The sequence below is a fragment of the Cornus florida genome, unplaced genomic scaffold (genome assembly GCF_030987335.1).
Source record: "Cornus florida cultivar Cherokee Brave unplaced genomic scaffold, ASM3098733v1 CherokeeBrave_3.0.0_Hap2_Chr07, whole genome shotgun sequence".
Lineage (NCBI taxonomy): Eukaryota > Viridiplantae > Streptophyta > Magnoliopsida > Cornales > Cornaceae > Cornus > Cornus florida.
The window spans coordinates 640214-658556 of NW_026775577.1; the positions used below are offsets into that span (position 1 = coordinate 640214).

The following is an 18343-nucleotide window of genomic DNA, read 5'->3' on the forward strand; positions in this document are numbered from 1 at the left end:
CCTTTAGAAGGATTCCCGAGTTGTATGGATTGGTGGTTTGGATTATCAGATTTAAAATATTTATAACTCAAGGTTTATTAATTTAGTTTCTTCCAGCTATTTAATTTTATTTCTTATTTCACTTTGTATTCCGTGTTCGATTTAAAATACTTTAATTGTTTGATATTTCCCTCGGGTTTGGGCCTGGGCTTTATCAACTCGTGTCTCAGATCCGAGGGGTATCACAGGTTGGCCAGGCCCACGCCCGATTACCCGAGGATATCAAACCAATTAGCAATAAATGAACACAGAATACAATTAAGAAAACATGAATGAATAAATTGCTGAAAAGAAACTAGAATGATAACCCAAATATCGAAACCTCAGAATAAAATTTTTATTAATAAAGAATTATTCTGATACATCCAAATTCTCCATTTCCAATACAACTCGGGAATCCATCTGGTGAACCCCTAATAACTCCAACACTGAAATCAACAACTAAAGAACTCCGATGTTAAAACCCGAAGAAACTCCTACGTTGTTGGATGAGTGAGTGACCGCCTCTGCTCAGCACGAACAAGCTTTAAAACCTTCAACTATCTGACACCTGAAAAATAATAGTGGGTCAGGCCTACGAACAAGTTCTATCCAAACTACAATCCAAACAGAGACCCGATACGCAGATACATCCTAGATGTCTCAACTATATCTGTATAGTCCGTAAATAGATATATACATATAACCACACTACAGGACTCTCACTAGGCTATGCTGAGGGTCTCAACCTGAATAGAAGGCAACATGTAAAAACACATCTGAGTGGGCATGGCTATCAAAGCCTAACAGGGTATACCTTAACCAACATAGCTAGCTACGCTATCTACTGCATATACGCTCCCTAACCGTCGACTATGATACTCAAGCTCAGATCGTGGTTCCATGATTTATATATATAAATTCCCATCCAAACCAATGTAGTGCCGCTCAACAGTTCGTTGCCATGACATGACATAAAATTACGATTTAAATGTTTTAATTAAATCCCTATCCATTCTACTAACAGAAAATATAAACAACCATCCGTTATGTTGTTCAACTGTTTTAGTTGACAAAACATGCATCCATGTAGGATTTAACTATTTTAGTTAATCCATTCCGTATGTATGATTGGGTTGGAATTAGCGTTTTGATCTAATCCGTCCCTCCGTATATCACTGTCCCATACCGGTACATACCATGCATATGATCCGTAAATGATGCAACAGTTTAAGCAGTACATCAAATAAATCCACATAATCCATATAGTTGATAAATACAGAATTTAAATAATTTCATCAACTAAACACCCAGATTCCATCCATGTAATTAACGAGACAAATTTTAATGTTTCATCAAGTTAAAATCCAGAAACCATCCCTGTCATTGATACTTTAGTTCATCTAACTTAAAGTTCAATCAACCCCTATTACAGTCCAGCAGATAACCATCTCAACAATAGAAAAGTTTCAATTTACACATCTGAGACAAGATGAAATATAAATCAGAAAATCCACAGCTCTAATACATAGTTGCTAAAATAGACAGAACAGTTTAACAACTAAAATATCAACCCCCATTTAATTAATGAAACTGAATTTACTAGTTCCTTAATTAAGATCTAACCTATGCATAGACAAGGTCTAATCGATACATGACCCAATTATACATCTAAAAATAGATTTTGTAACCATCCTAAATCCCATTAAATTGGTAAAGTTTAATTAAGCAATTAATCCGTCTCTCATCCGTTAACAATATAGAAAGTTTATCAATTTAATACTTTTTGTCCCACTGACTCAGAGGCCAACCATGATTAATCTAAGATCTTAATAACACCCAAAATAAACCCTTTTATCCCTCTGTGAAGTCCCAAAATTTTTAGAACAGTTCAAACCTCGCACCATTCAAAACAGTGCGTTAAAAAACACATCTGGAAGGAGTTTTAAGGTTGAGCCTGCTCCAAAACTTTGGGAGCAGGCTCTAATCAGCCTGAAGCCTGCTCCAATACCCTTGGAGCCGACTCTACATATGTGGGAGCCGGCTCCCACTTCTATGGAGCCGGCTCCCACCCCTTTTGAGAGCTTTCGGCCTCCTGCTGCTTCGTTTCAGTCCGTCTGCTTCGTCTCTGGACCATTCCTACCACTCTATTGGTTTCTAAAACTCATCTCAAGAGTCCTATAACACCCTAGTAACATTCCCATGGTTTGTTTACAGTAGTTGAAATCAATTATAAAGGCTAAAGTTACAACAGAAATAACATGCTTAAAGAATAGAAAACTGAAACGAGACATGCATGAACTATAACAGATTGGATTTCAACACAAACAGATCATCCATATAGCATTTATTAAACCTGTAACTTCTAGTTATTGATTAATTAAACCCTAGAGACTATCTAGGTGCACAGAACATGAGCCAACGGGAAAGAGGAAGGAAAGAACTTGCCTCTATGGTTTTTGAATAAAAACCTTGTCGCCGTCTTCCTAGATTTTTCGACGACGTCCAATTCACTGTCAATCTCCTATTGCTCCACCTTCCCTTCTCCTAGTTCCATCCTTTAATCCGCAGCCGAACCCTGATGGCACAACCCTCTGTTTTCCTTACAATCTCCCTCTCTGTTTTCTCTCTATAACTTTCTGTTTGTGAACGAGTGTTTGCGAATGAAGTTTTATTGCTTCCTAGCCCTAAGCCGACGTCTAATGATATATTTATAGGTTTAGAAAACTAAAACCCTAATGCTAATTTTAATCCTAAAAAGAAAAAAATACCCAAAAAAGTTATAATCCAAGTCGGCGAAAAACGTGAGAAAATACACGTAACTCTAAAATTATAACATATATTAAATTATGATAAACAATACCAGTTTAATTATTAATAAATACCAATAATTAAAACTACCCTATATAAATATATACCCATATATACATGTATATACTTCCATGGGTAAAAACTGTACCCATTTACATTATTCAAACAGTCCGTTAATCCTATCCAAGCCCAACCTCGTTTTAAAGATAAATAAATAAAATAACACATTTAATTACACATTCAAATGCCACATAAGCACATAATTCAATTAAAACAACAATTCAATTAAAACAATTAAACATCTAAACAATCAAGCAAATAGTCAAAATTGAAATTTTAAAACCTTTAAACAATTAATTAAAAACACTTAAGCACATACAAACAACTAAAATACAATAAAATAAAATAATTAATTGCCAATTATATCCTTTTGAAACTAGGGGTATTACATTAGCCAATTATCATCTGTTGTTATAATTAACTACATAAAATTACAAAATCATCCCTGTTGACAGCCTCAAGTCTACATGAATATTTTTTATCCAACATACACAAACCTGTAAAATGAGTAATGTTTTATTCATTAATTTGTCACAGATTTTGAACCTAATAAAAATAAATATATATGTAAGCAAATCTGTAAAAATGAAGAACACATCATTGGCATTTAGCTTCATCTTTACATGACTCACCAAATAAAAAATAAATAAAATCTGTCATCTCTGCATGATTCAACAAACGAAATCGATCTCTTTGTCTTTGAATTCATATAGACTCTAGTGCATGTACCCCCTGCCTATATAATGTGCACTTTCCTGTGTCATATGATATGATATCACTACTGCCATATATATCTAATGCAAGCCTTTTCTTTCATTCATCCATTTTCAGTTCAATTTTTCTATAACTAGAGAGAGAGAGAGTATATATATGAGAGAGATGTCTACATAAAGTTGTGGGTGTAGGGTGCTTGAGGAGGAAATTTTTTTTTTTTTCGATAATTTTGAGGAGGAAAATTTTTGGGTGGGTAAAGAAACTAAATCCTTGCAAAGTCTTATTTTCTATGCCATGCATCAATGATTGTTTACTATTAACCCCTATTTTCTTCCGTAACCTATGATATTTACTTTTGAGTGTTTTAATTTGCTGAAATCTTTTCTTCCTCTAATTAAATCTTATTACCTTACTTTCTCTGCAGTTAGAGACCTTAATTATTATACAAGACATGATCAACATAGATATTTAAAATGATTGGAATCTGTTATTCGTACAATTCTTTCAAACGATTGCCACTTGCTTTTCATGCGCTCTCATTCCCACCCCTCATAGTATGACCCAAATTTTGTGCTTTTGTGCTCTTGCTCTAATTTTGTGTGACTTAGGTTATACTCCTCACCTTCTACACACTCAAGGAGATCACTACCAACAGTTATTTTTCACGCCTGTTTTTTCTCACTTTAAAATTTTTTACTTTAATACTCTCACTTTGACTTAGATTATGATCACCATCAACTAATTAACCATTGGTTTATGAACCTCTCTCTTCCATAATTTGTCAACTTATGCACTCTATTCATTTGCTGAGTCAACTTATGCACTTTATTCATTTGCTGAGTTCCTCTAATCAAGTCAATTATTGAAGGAGAGCTGGCGGTAGGGGTGCACAAAAGAATAGTGGAATCGGAACCGGAATAAAATAAGGAACCGTTGAGTTTCAATTTGGTTCCGGTTCCGGTTCCGGTCTCACAGTTCGGTTCTAGAACCGGAACCGTAATATTGATAATTAAGTGCACAAAAATTGTTATTTTATTCTTAATAATAAATGATTAATTAATATTTTTTATTAGATAAATGTTCTTATCCCTGCTTTTCATGTTTTGTAGGGGCTGATTTCAGAATAAGAAGAAAATTCCATCCAATCAGCAAAGATCAAGCCAAATTGGAAAGCAACAAGATTTTAGGAAGATTTTTATTTTATTTTATTTTATTCACTTCTGTTATTAGAATTTTCTCCTCCCGATCGTTCCATTCAAACTCTATAAATAGGGACATATGTAGAGGAGGGGGAGGTACATTGTGAGTGAGATAAACTAATAAAAGTTAGAGAGAATTTTTGCCTTTTAACTTATTTTCTTATAATTTTTGTTATGAAGTTTGTTTTTATTTCTTTATTTTGTTTTCTTATTATGGTAGCTTACACACCACTCCTCAAGGGAGTGATGAAGCCACCATGGCTGAAATATAAGTAAATTTAGTTTAATTCTTTTTTGAAATTTTCTCGTTAGAGCATTATTTTACTCTTCTATTCTGTGTTCTTATTTTGATAAAAAAATTTAGAAAAAGGATTCTTCGTGTTTGCCAATTAATGGTAATTCGGAGAATGCCTATTTCTATTTACTAAAGATATATCAGATTAAGTAAAATATGTTTTCAAGCAATTGTTATTTCACGCTATTATTTTCCTTTATCTTTCCAAGTTGTAATTGGACTGGTGAAGTGATTTGCTTACAATAGGAAAATTTACATACATAGAAATATACTAATTTATTTATAGTAAGCTGTGGTGGTGGATTCTTTCCTTGAGAGTTTTCTTATTATTTGATCAGAATCTTATTATTTGATTAGAATTTATTTCGTCTTATTTATTATTTTATTTTTAGTTTATTAGTAATAAATCATTTTAAAAGTTATTCTTCCTTAAATTTTGGTTTTAATTTTGATTCACGAGTTTAAATCTTGGATGTGTGTTCGACCCTGCTTATCACTATTTAATTGTTAATTTAGTCTTTGCAGGTATTTCTTTTAGTTTTGTACGAAGTGTAGAAGAGCAACGACAAAATCCATAAATCTACACTCGTCAAATATATATATATTAGATATTTTACTTTTAGGGCAAATCATTTCAGTGGTGCCTCCATCTCTATTCTCTCAACTCTGAACTTGCCTTCTCCCTCTCTCTACAACTCTAAACTAGAAAATCTACAAGAATCAGAAGTTCAAAACCTATATATTTTAGATCTGTCTGCAAGAATCAAAAGTTCAAAACCCATATCAGCATAGCATTTCAGATTGTTCAAAAACTCAAAACCCATATCTTTCAGTTTCCATCGCTTGCTGTTCCAGTTCGGGTTTGCAAGCTTCAGCCGCTGTCTCTCAACTCTCAAGCATGCCCCCCTCTCACTCTCTCTGTAACTGCTAAACTTGCCCTCTCTCTCTACAACTGTAAACTACAAAATCTACAAGAATCAGAAGTTCAAAATCTATATATTTTAGATCTATCTGTAAGAATCAAAAGTTCAAAACCCATATTGGCATATCATTTCATATTGTTCAAAAAATCAAAACACCCATATCTTTCAGTTTCCATTGCCCGCTGTTCCAATTCGGGTTTGCAAGCTTCAGACGCTGTCTGTCAACTCTGGTTAACAGTTCTCATGGAATCGAACCAGTTCTAATTTATATGGTTTCGGTTCCGTTCCATTTTTTAGGAACCTTTGTAAATGGTTCCAGTTCCGGTTCTGACCGGAACCGTAAGGAACCGAACCATGTGCACCCCTAGTTGGCGGCACTATATATAAATCTTAAATGAAATTTGATATTAGATCTTCAAATTAGACCTCTAGACATTTGTGAATATGGTGATTGTTTGTCTATTATACCCAAATATGTATATATATATATATATATATATATATATATATATATATATATATATATATATATACCCATTTTACTTGTTATCATGTATAACATACCTGGGTTTTGTCCTAACTCGTAAATTATGAGCCTTGAGGGATATTTATATGTAATTTACTTCAGTGTCCCTTTTTTTTTGGTAAGTATGTGTGTGTTCTCTAAGCATATTTAATTTACTTTGGTATTCATTTATACGCATATATGTATATTACTATCTATAATTTGATCAAATTAATATCGCTATAATTAACAACAAACAAAAAAAAGCCTCTAATTGAAAGATTGTGATTATGTGTTTATGTTCCAGATTCATTCTAAAATATATTCTTCAGGTTTGAAACACACATATGTACATATGGACACACTCATGTAACAAGAAGGAAATATGAAAAGATAACCCAACTTCCTGAAAATAATAATAATAGCCGAGTATGCTCGTACATATATATTTTTTGGGTAAGTGCATGTATATATTTAGAGTAGTAGTCTGTTAAAATACTCTTTTTTGTAACATATATCATGTGTAATTTTATTTTTATTTCCAGCAATCTGTTAAAATAAACTATCACGTCATCAATATGTAAAATTATTATGTATTTTAGAGCATCTCTAACCATTGTGTATATTTTTTTTGTGTAAATCTGATGTGTCATAATTTAAGTCATATAAAGCGGGAGCGTGAGAACGACAAAATGAAGTCATAAGCAGTGAGAATTTAAGCAGGAGTATGCACAAAGGATGAGAGCGATACCTGTTGAGAAGGATTGTGTGACTTAGGTTACAATTGATTTGCACAAAAATTTTGAATTATTTATTTTTAACTCTGATAGTTGTTTTATACCTTTTGTATAAAAATATATCCCCAATAACGACCAACCAGTGTCATACCTGGACCCCACATAATTTTTACAAACTTACTTTGTTAATGGAATGAAAAAGATGGAGGAGAAAGAAAATATGCCGATATGGCTGTGTAAAAAGGTTGTGTAAAATTCATAACAATTTTACACATTGATATCGTGACAGTGTATTTTAACAGACTACTCGACTTAAAAAAAAAAAATTACACATCATACGTGGGCAGACTGCTAAAGATGCTCTTATACAACCTTGTTACACAGTCACATCAGCATATTTTCTGTCTCCTCTATTTTTCTCATTCCATTAATGAATTAACCGTGAACAACTGCTGCTAAAAATAAATAATCCAAAATTTTTGTGACACATCAAATTTACAAATATATATATATATATATATATATATATATATATATATATATATATATATATACACACACACACACACAACGGCTGCAGATACTCCATAAATGAAATAAACCTTGACTTTTATTGTAATACATAATCATAATAAGGAGATGATGACATAACAAGCTAATAAAAAAGCTTTCTTCTATATCAATAAATATGCTAATTAATTGTCAATTCCAAAAAAATTAGGACATAAACAGCGAATAGTATATAAATTATATATATATGATATAGTACTTTGAAATTAGTGTGTTACTATTTTTCATGAACCTTATAATGAAAAAAATTATTTGTTTTGTAATAGTGTAATAGTGTAATGACTGGCCTTAAATATCTGTTTGTTTTATCTAAAATTGCATATCAATCTTACAAGTTTAAATTATTTTGTACTGACCACATAAGTGAGTAAAAGTTGTTAAATAACTTCACATATTTTTATACCTTAACCCAATTTTCTTTCAAAAATTATCTTTTACACTCCCAAAAATAAGACACGCATGTTGGACACATATCCCTAGCGTGTCAAAAAACACGTTTTTTTGGTGTATCCGACACGTGTTGGGGCGTGTCCGATGCGTGTCGATGACTGACACGTGTCGAGGCGTGTCCGATGCATGTCGATGACCGACACTTGTCGAATATGGATTCTTCGCCCATTTTAGCATGCCCATGCTTCCTAGTTGGCCACGGACAGCGATAAGCAATCGTAACTGACGAGAGATTAACTTCTTTCTAGAAGTCCGATACATTAATGGTGTGTTCAATGAAAGTCGTGTTCCAACAAATCACACTCGTATTAGTATTTATAGATGAGGTCATGTTGAATGCAGGAGAGACGATGGAGAGTGAATGAAGATAAAATATTGAAGGGTGTGGTATGTAGTGCCATAGATACATTAAAATGTACATAATAAGGCCGACGATACTTATCAGGGTGACAAAAATTTTACACATTGATGACATGACAGTGTATCTTAACAGACTTCTTGATAAATAAATAAAAAAAAAACCCTTAGAGATGCTCTTACACAATCTTTTTACACAGCCACATCAGCATATTTCATTTATCCTCCATTTTTTTTCATTCCAGTGACACGTTAAATTTACAAAATATATATATATATATACACACACACACAACGGGTGCAGACACTCCATAAATAAAATAAACCTTGACGTGTATTGTAATACATAATCTTAATGAGAGAAATGATGACATAACAAGCTAATAAAAAAGCTTTCTTTTGTATTAATAAATATGCTAATTAATTGTCAATTCCTTGGAATATTGGATCTTGCATTTCTTGGAATGATGACCTAACATTGATGTACCTGTTGTTGAATTATGAGATGAAAATATGACTCTTATATCCTTACAAATGACCCTCGTATTAAGCCTGTTGTCACTTGTCACCATACTCCCTTCCACAAAGCATCATCTATGGTCACAATAAACTTAATTACACTACCATTTTTTGACCAATCATTCGTCAAAATATCGTTGGCCATGGACACCGACTAGTAGCCATAGGTGACCGAAACATTAATGGCGTGTTCAATGAAAGTCTTGTACTAACGGATCACACTTGTATTAGTATTTATAGATGAGGTCATGTTGAATGCAGGGGAGACGATGGAGAGTGAATGAAGATAAAATATTGGAGGGTGTGGTATATAGTGCAATGATAGATACATTAAAATGTACACAATAAGGCTAGCAATACTTAACAGGGTGACAAGATTTTTACAGCTAGTGTTGCACAAGGGCTTAGCCACCGGCCGGGGCATCATAGGGTTTAGGGGTGTCGTGCAAGGGGTAAACTGCGGCCATGTTAATTTTGGTGTGGCCAGCGATGACATGTTTAGACTGTGCTTCACGTTGGTCTTCCATTGCTTGATAAAATCAATCTACCACAGAGAATGGAATATGACTATAACGACCGAAGGTAATTAATAATTCGTAACAAATAGAGCTTCTTAGACAAGAGTCACTACAAGAAAAATAACTTTTAACCACGATCTTTTTACCACGGTTCCGCATTAACCGTGGTAGAAAACGCTTTCTACCACGGTTCCTCAAGAACCGTGGTAGAAAGACCATTTTCTATCACGATTTTTACGAAACTGTGGTAAAAAGTGTTTTTTACAACAATTAATGCAGAACCGTGGTAAAAAGAGGCCCTTTCTAGCACGGTTAATGCCGAACCGTGCTAGAAAGGGCCTCTTTCTACCACGGTTAGGAGGTGAATTTATATTAGCGGGTTTTATTGCCGCTGATACTTTAAATGCTTGTCCTCTCCAAAAAAAATAAAATAAAAAATACATATATTCAGTAGAGCGAGGGCAAGCGACTAGATTAGGAATGGCTATGCCACGATTCCCTCAAGCTGTATCGAACGAAAACTCAGAGACAAAACCACACACCCACAAAAAAAAAACCACATACAGTGCTGGTGGATTAAAGCCCTAACCGGTGAAAATGTTTTTCCCTCTTTCCATCAAGCCTCTTTCAGTTAGCCATCAGAGCAAACCCTAACCCCTAAAGAAGAAACCCTAAATCTGGAATCCTCCATTAGAAACGCGAAGGTGTGTTCGGCGATTTGGAGACGACCGCTGCTGCTAGGTTTGTTTCCAATCTATTTCTCTCTCTATTTATACACGTATATATGTGTATGTGTGTGTATGTGTGTTCGCAAAACTTACTCGGTCGATTAAAATGGATACATAAATTTTGATTCTTATTCTTCTCACCACTCATCTATGCGATTTTGATGTTATAGTTGGGCTAGAGGAGTTCAATTTTTGAAGAGGATGCATACGAACAGGTTAGGGATTTCAATTTTGTTGATGTATATATGAAATTAGGGTTTATCCCCTTTAAAGGCTTCTGATATTGTTATGTCAATCACCTTTTGTAGGATGCTGAACCAAAAGACCGAAAAAATTGGGAAGCTTTGTGATTATGCTTTGAAAAATCCATTACGAATACCGAAGGTACGGCCAAACTTCCCTTTCACTAAGAGGCTATTGTTCTGAAAATTCAATTCATGGCTCTATCAAAAATCCTGACTCAAGCAAATTCAAGCTTTCTGAATTCAACATTTAAATTTAAATTTGCAGTTACCATATAAAGTTTTCAGCCACTATACTATTCTTTAGTTAACCCATCAATTTTTTTTTTTTTGAAAGATTTTTCTAGTTACGGTTTCAAATTGAAATTTATCACCTAATAGTCTAATACAATTTTCCTAGCACATTAAGAGACAAGAGAAGTTAAAGGCAAGCCTTGCCTTGTGCTCTTAACTTTATGCTCATAGTCAGTTAGTTTCTAGAGTTTTTTTTATTTAATTCAAATTTTCCCCCTGTTGAAATCAAATATTTACTCTAAAATCTTGTAAAGATAATGGAAATATTGATTAAGAAAATGTCAAAAACAATTGAGAATTTGAAGCAATGAAAATATCAATCTCTTGAACCCAATGACAAATTTTTGATAGTTCAAAAATTCTGTCAAACCCAAAAAAGTTACTCTAAAATTTGTAACCTTGGCAAAGTGCCTATGACTTTTTTTGAAGTGACTTCCATTGTTGGTTCTTATATAGATTACTGATTACCTAGAGCAAAGATTTTATAAGGATTTGAGGAATGAGCATTTTGGCTCCGTAAAAGTTGTGCTTTGCATTTATAGGAAATTGCTATCATCATGTAACGAGTAGATGTAAGTTTGAAGTTTCATTCTTTGAATTTAATTTAGTTCTGAATCCTATTACAGCACTGGTGGATTATTTTTCATCATTATCATATGTTGTGAATTCTTTTTAAGAATGCATATATCTCCTTACATAGTTTTCGTTTCAAATAAATCTATGTAAATTGCCTTGTTCTGAAGAATGAATTTGTTCCAACATTTCTCTATAAACAATTTGCTCCATTAAAAAAATGTGAAGTTATAACCACCCAGCTTTTTTCTTTGATGTATAGTACAAAACTGGGGTTAGGGTGGGGCGGCGACGTCTCTTTTCCTTCAATTTTGGGGCATGTAGTATATAGATTTCAGAATTCATAGTACATTTCTAGTTAGTTTTTTTTTTTTTTTTTTTTTTTTTTTTTTCAAAGAGTACATTTCTGGTTCAAATTACAACTAAATTAAGATAGATTATATATTTGTTTAATTATTGAGAGGAATCTTCAGAGATACTTTATGGGTGGATTGCTGCGTTTTGAAAGTTGGACTTGATGGTTTTTCAATTTTTATTTTTCCTTATCGATTGACGATTTTAAAAAATGGATTAGTATAGTTTTATCATCAAACCACTCGATTTTATGACATATATAGATTGTAGGTATGGTAGGTTTCGACCTTCTTGTTAATGGAGTGAAATTAATTGAAGAATTGTTAGAATTTAAATGAAGAGCTGTGTTGGAAAATGAAAACAAACATGCTGATTCTAGAACTCAAATCTCTATACTTAGAATTGTTATCTTTTAAATTAAATTTTGGATATGAAAGTACAATTGTTAATGAGTTTACAGGCTTTTGTTTTGGCTCAAATTGATTGAATTTTGAAATTATTATGGATTTTCAAAGTTGATGTTAACATGCTGTCAAAACTGTTTTGTGAGCATAATTTTTCGTATCTTTTCCTTCAAACCTGATTTAATTGGTAAGAAAATTTATTGATTTAAATTGATAGAAGAAAAATATAGTCTTTAAGCTTCCAATGGACATTGGTTTCATGCAAATTGGTTGAGAATATATTATTTTATGAATTTTCAAAGGGAAGTAGGTTTTGCTGGGAAAAACTGTTTCAAACAGATTTTTAGGCTTCCTTCTGATTTATTTGTTTATTGTAGGAAGTTCATGAAACCTTAGTGCGAACTGATCTGATCCATATTTTTTTCCTTTCCTTTGTTTCTGACAGAATGTGCTTCATCTTCATTTTGGTGAGCTTTAAATCTTGTTTGCAAAGTTTGTTTCCGAGGTAAACTTTTGTACATCTCTATAAGTTTTGTTAGTGGACTCCTTTGTAGTTTTTTTTAGTTGATTTTTATTGTGGGTATCTGATAAAACAAAGTGATGTTTTCCCAATCCAATCAATGTGCCAACACAGTCTGCCAATTTCTTTATATGAAATTTAAAATTAAAAACTGAAGTGTTACCAAGTAGTATATATATAGTTTCCCCTAGAAGTGGTGAAGGCTTCTCCTTCTCTCTATAATATTGTAATTATTTTGTGTGTATTTGTTTGTGCGTGCTAAGTTATAATGTGATCCCAGTCACTTCAATAATAACTGCGTTAGCATGAGTTGCTTGCTTAACCGTAGTGTTACCAATTTGCATGTCTTTCTTTTATTAGCTTTTTGGGCGTTTATATGTTCAGATTCTGCTGTTGTGCTATTTTTTGTTATAAAGGCGGTGGGGGCGGAACTGCTGGTTTAGAGAGGTCATGGTGCGATTGGGTTTTTCTTAGTCTGATGATTGCTTTCTCTCATAATAAATTCTCGTCTTTTTTTTTTTTTTTACTATAGTGGAATATTTTGTGATTGTATGATGTTTGTTCTTGAATAAAAAAAGTACATCTGAATTTAAATAAGTGAAAGTTCTTAGTGCTTTCATAATTAAGAAAAATATACCAAAAGAAAAACATCCAGAAACTGTGAAACATATCCTCATTATGCTTATTAATATACTTGAATAGCCAACAATGAAAATATAGTTGTTTCTAAACGCTAAAACACTGGCGTCCAAATGAATGTCGTGCAAGTGTGTGGTCGTCATTTATTTTGTCTATGAGAGGTTGAAATTGAGCTTCAATTTATGGCAGTGTATATAAAAGCAAATGTGAGAGGCAAAAATAAAGAATAAAAAATGCGCCTAAGAACCGAACCATATGTACGTGGTGGTGATAAGGTGAGCTTTAGATTAAAAGTGAGTTTGTTTTTGAATGTGAGAAATTAATTAGAGTTAGGTCAGTCCCTTAAATCACCATTTGGTACTAGAATACATGACCTCTGTGCTAAAGTAGAAGGTGATGTAGATATGAATCTCAATGTCACATAAAAGACATATCATCCAAGGCAAATAATAATTATTATTTAACAGTGTCCTCAGATTTAGGTATTTGATATATTCAACCTTAGACAGTTACCTGCTTTGACATTTACCAACTCAAGACACAAGTACCTGAGTCCCATATAATATGGTTGACAAACCATCCTAGATCATTTATTTGATTGGTAGCATATCCAAAAATAGGTATAGCAAGATAAATTAGTATTTAATTAAACCAGGCGCTTCCTTTTGAAAAGAAGAGAAGAAAGGTTATAAAAAAACAATAGATCTACTAAACTTTCTAAAAGAATCTGGCCAGGTTTCAGTCCTAAATAAGTGTCAAAAAGAAAGAAAAATTGAATTAGATGAGGTCATTTTCTTTGTTGAATAAAGCCCTCTTGTGAGCAATTTGGGAGGGTTGTGTTCTTTCAATAACCTATTAAATAAGCCATGCTTAAGCTTTAATCCTGGGACTATTTCCTTGACACACTGAACTTGCTTTGCTTGAGCTAAGACCCTGTTAATACTTGCTTTGCTTGAGTTAATATGAAGAGTAGATCTTTCAATGTACCTTTATTATAATGCTTGCTTTGCTTGGTTTAATTTTGACAACTTTACAACTTGCTTTACATTAATTCTCTTACCTCAACTATTACATCTTTGTAGGTCAAAGCTAGAATTGCGGGTTGCTGTTGCCGTTACTTTTTTTGTTGCCGCTATATTTTTTGTATGGCTCATGAAGAAGTTGCAAGAAGATACAAAGAATTTTTGTTTTATTTTGGTTAAGTAAATATATGAGGTGTGGATCATGTACTTATTTGAAATTTGTATATGGCTAATTTTTGTATAAAACAATGATTTAGAATTGGTTTTATATATATATATATGATGTTATTGGTTAGTTGTAAATTATTTTGGTTATGATGCTATTTTTTATTTACATAGGGTTCGATTATGGGGTCCTTGCAAGGCTATTAGTAGGGGAAAAAAAAAGGCTTCAAATGGGCTATATTATTTAAAAATAAAAAAAATAAAAAAATAAAAAAATAAAAAAAATAAAATTGTATAACACTTTATACCACGGTTATGCACCGTGGTAGAAAGTCTATTACGTTATGAGAAAATAGACTTTCTACCACGGTTTTGCACCGTGGTAGAAAGTCAGTGCAAAACCGTGGTAGAAAGTCGACCATGGTTCAAAATTGTGGTAGAAAGCCTTTTCCACCATGGTAAAAAGTCATTTTTCTTGTAGTGAGTATATATGTATAGATACATTATACATACAAAGATATATATATATATATATAGATGTTTGATAATACTCAGTTAAGAAAAGAATTAGTGATGGTCTCAATTTGTTTTACTTTTAAAAGATTAAGTTTCATTAAGTTTCAAATCTTTTCTTCTTTTTTTTCTTTTTTTATTTTTTTTTTATTTTTTTTTATTTTTTATTTTAAGATAAGTGATAAAGTCATGATTTTTGTTTTGTGTATATGATAAATGTGCTATTAAAAAAATTTAAATATATAAGGAGAGCTGAAAAGTATGTATCAAAGGTCTAATATGATGCCTGTTGGTTGTACTTTCTTGTTTGGAATTTTTTTTTTCTTTTTTCTTTTCTTTTCAAATTCAAGTTAACTTTATAAGAGATAAAAAAATCATGCTTAATATTCAAAAGATTTTCAACACACCTTCTTGTCACCATCAATATAACATTTGTATGACTTTCCTAACATTATATACACTACAACAAATGTGGCCATTTGCAACTCCAAAAGGCATTGTAAAAACTCAAAATTGGTGCAAAAAAATGTATCAGCAACCCATAAGGGAGTCGTATATTGAGTCGGCATTGGTTTCTGTTAGGAATAAGGTTGTTGAGTATTTACGAGTCCTGCTATTTAGCTTGACAAATAAAAATCTATGTGACTATTTATATGTCAAATATAATGGAACCCATATTAAAATATAAGGTAATAAACTATTTAAAAAGTTGTAGACTTTTTTTTAGGTTTTATCTTAATCTAGCATATTTGTTGGCAATTAAAGTTTCAATCTATATCAAATTGTGTATCTATTATATATATATACACATCACATTGCATCTCTGAAAGAACTCTTGAGATATTTTAGACATATCTTATACATAATTAGATTGTGTATCCCTATTTATATTTAAAATATTGGTGATCAAAGATGATGATCTATTGACAGAAACAAAAATAAGGAGAGAATTTTAAATTTTTTTTGCAAAGTATTGAAAAATTGTAAAAAAAACAATGCAATTTTTGTTTTAAATTTTGAACAAAATATATTTGAATACTATGAAACTTGATGTGAAAACGAAAAGAAGAAGAGGATGATACAACAATAAATGAAAAACTAAAAAAATAAGGAAATGGGTTATGAAAAACGGACAAATAAGGAAGGAAAAATAGATGTATTTATGGAAACAAAATAGAATAGTAATGATGCATATTAAATAACCACCAATTTTAAACCATGAAACTTGATGTGAAAAAGAAGAAAACAAGAAGAAGATGATGATGATGATATGACCATAAATGGAAAAGGAAATAAGGTATGAAAAATTGAAAAATAAGAAAGGAAAAATAGACATATATTATGGAAACAAGATAGAGTAGTAATGATACATATAGTATTGAAAATTATATCTTTGAGTTGACTCGGTAATTGAGGCAGGTTTATCGGGTTTCTAACTTTCTTTTTATGCCAGTGTTTGGCCTTTTGTTTAGGGATTTGTGTTTTTTTTGGTTCTCTTCATATTTGTATTTTTTCTTATTTATATAATATTAGTCAGACTTTCCAACTGAGTAAGCAATGATGGTGGGACTCTCCGGAGTAAGCCAATTTTCCAATTACTTATCCAGGAAAGCTATGTATTCGTACCCATCTAAAGTCAAACCCTACCGCTATTTCACCTTTTGTTTTCTTTCTTTTTGTTGATTGATATTGATGGGGATTTCGGTGTCATCTTATCATTGAACCACACAGTCTTTTTATAATATATTAAAAAAAAATTTACTAAAGGCTATATCAAATCTAATTATGGGATCCACTCCCTCAACAGTTTACTTGTTAGACTTTGGTTGAAATTTAACAAGTCCAAAGTTTGGGGTTTGAGGTGTTCTTTGTGATTAGCCTCCCTACCCCTGCAACGATTTGGGCTCTTCTGAGTTTTTGCGGATTAGTTGAGTTATTGAGGGGTCCTAATGGTTCATGTCATTCCAGACAAAATAAATAAATAAATAAATTCTAATTATACGAAAATTTAAAATTTGGCGACCAAAATTAAAAATAAAAATAAATATTGCTTTATATGCTAATAATTGATAATTGAATAAGTAGAATCAATTTCAGCAAAAATTACATGACAGATACTCCATAAAATGAAATAAACCCTGAATCATATTGTTGAGCATAATCTTATGAGAATGGTGGCCTAAACCATCTAATAAAAAAGAGCTTTCTACTATATATAAATATGCTAATTAACTGTCAATTCTCTTGAATATTGGATCTTGCATTGCTTGGAGTAATCACCTAAATTTGATGTGCCTCCTGTTGTTGTGTTATCAGAAAAAAATACGATCTTGACATCCTTACAAATGACCCTCATATTCAGCCTTTCGATACCATAAAAGAACCCTCCCCTAATCATGACAACATCATCTATGGTCACAATAAACTTAGTTACACCACCATTATTTGACCAATACCCCACCAAAATATCATTGGCCATAGACACAGACGAGGTAGCACCTAGGGATCTTTTGTCCTTTGGCAATTGATAGAAAGGTGTAATAGCAGCTGCAGCTGTAACGGATGAGAGATTAACCTCTTTATTGAATATCGAAACATTAATAGCTTGTTCATGAATAAATTTTGCAAAACGGTTAGGGTTCCGAACCACTAAAGTCGTATTCCAACTTATCACAGTAGTATTTGCATTTACATGGGAGTTCATGTTGAATGGATAGGCAATGGAAAGTGAATGAAGATGAAATATTGGCCGGCGTGGTTGATAGTGCCAAAATACAAACATTAACATACCCGTAAGGACGTACGAACTTGCCCAACCGCATGCCCAGCATCGAAGAAGTGCTTTATTTACCGGGGGCGGCACATCTGTGGGTTCAGGGGTGTTGTTCAAAGGGTAAACTGCGGCCATGTTAATTTTGGTGTGACGTCGATCTGCCATTGCTTTGCTTGACTAAAGGTAATAATTCGTAACTATATAATAGGGCTTCTTAGAGAAGAATATACATATAGATACATCATATATATATATACAGTAGCGTTCAATTACTCCCTGAGAGCATAGAGTGTATACTCACTTTTAATCTTGACCTCAGAATTTAATCTTACGGTAATTAATTAGTCAGTGTTTGGTTTTTATATTTAAGGCAATTACTTCTTTTTTGAGATAACAATTCTATATTATTAATATGAAATGACAAAACTATACAAGTTTTT

At 32.3% G+C, this 18343-nt stretch overlaps 1 long non-coding RNA gene across 1 annotated transcript; it reads left to right on the forward strand.

Moving 5' to 3' along the window:
• Positions 1-10095: 10095 nt before the first annotated feature.
• On the forward strand, positions 10096-14755 carry LOC132315622 (uncharacterized). The gene is made up of 5 exons (XR_009483746.1): positions 10096-10417; positions 10575-10619; positions 10713-10788; positions 12717-12776; positions 14513-14755. It is a non-coding gene; the product is annotated as an uncharacterized LOC132315622 (long non-coding RNA).
• Positions 14756-18343: the final 3588 nt, after the last annotated feature.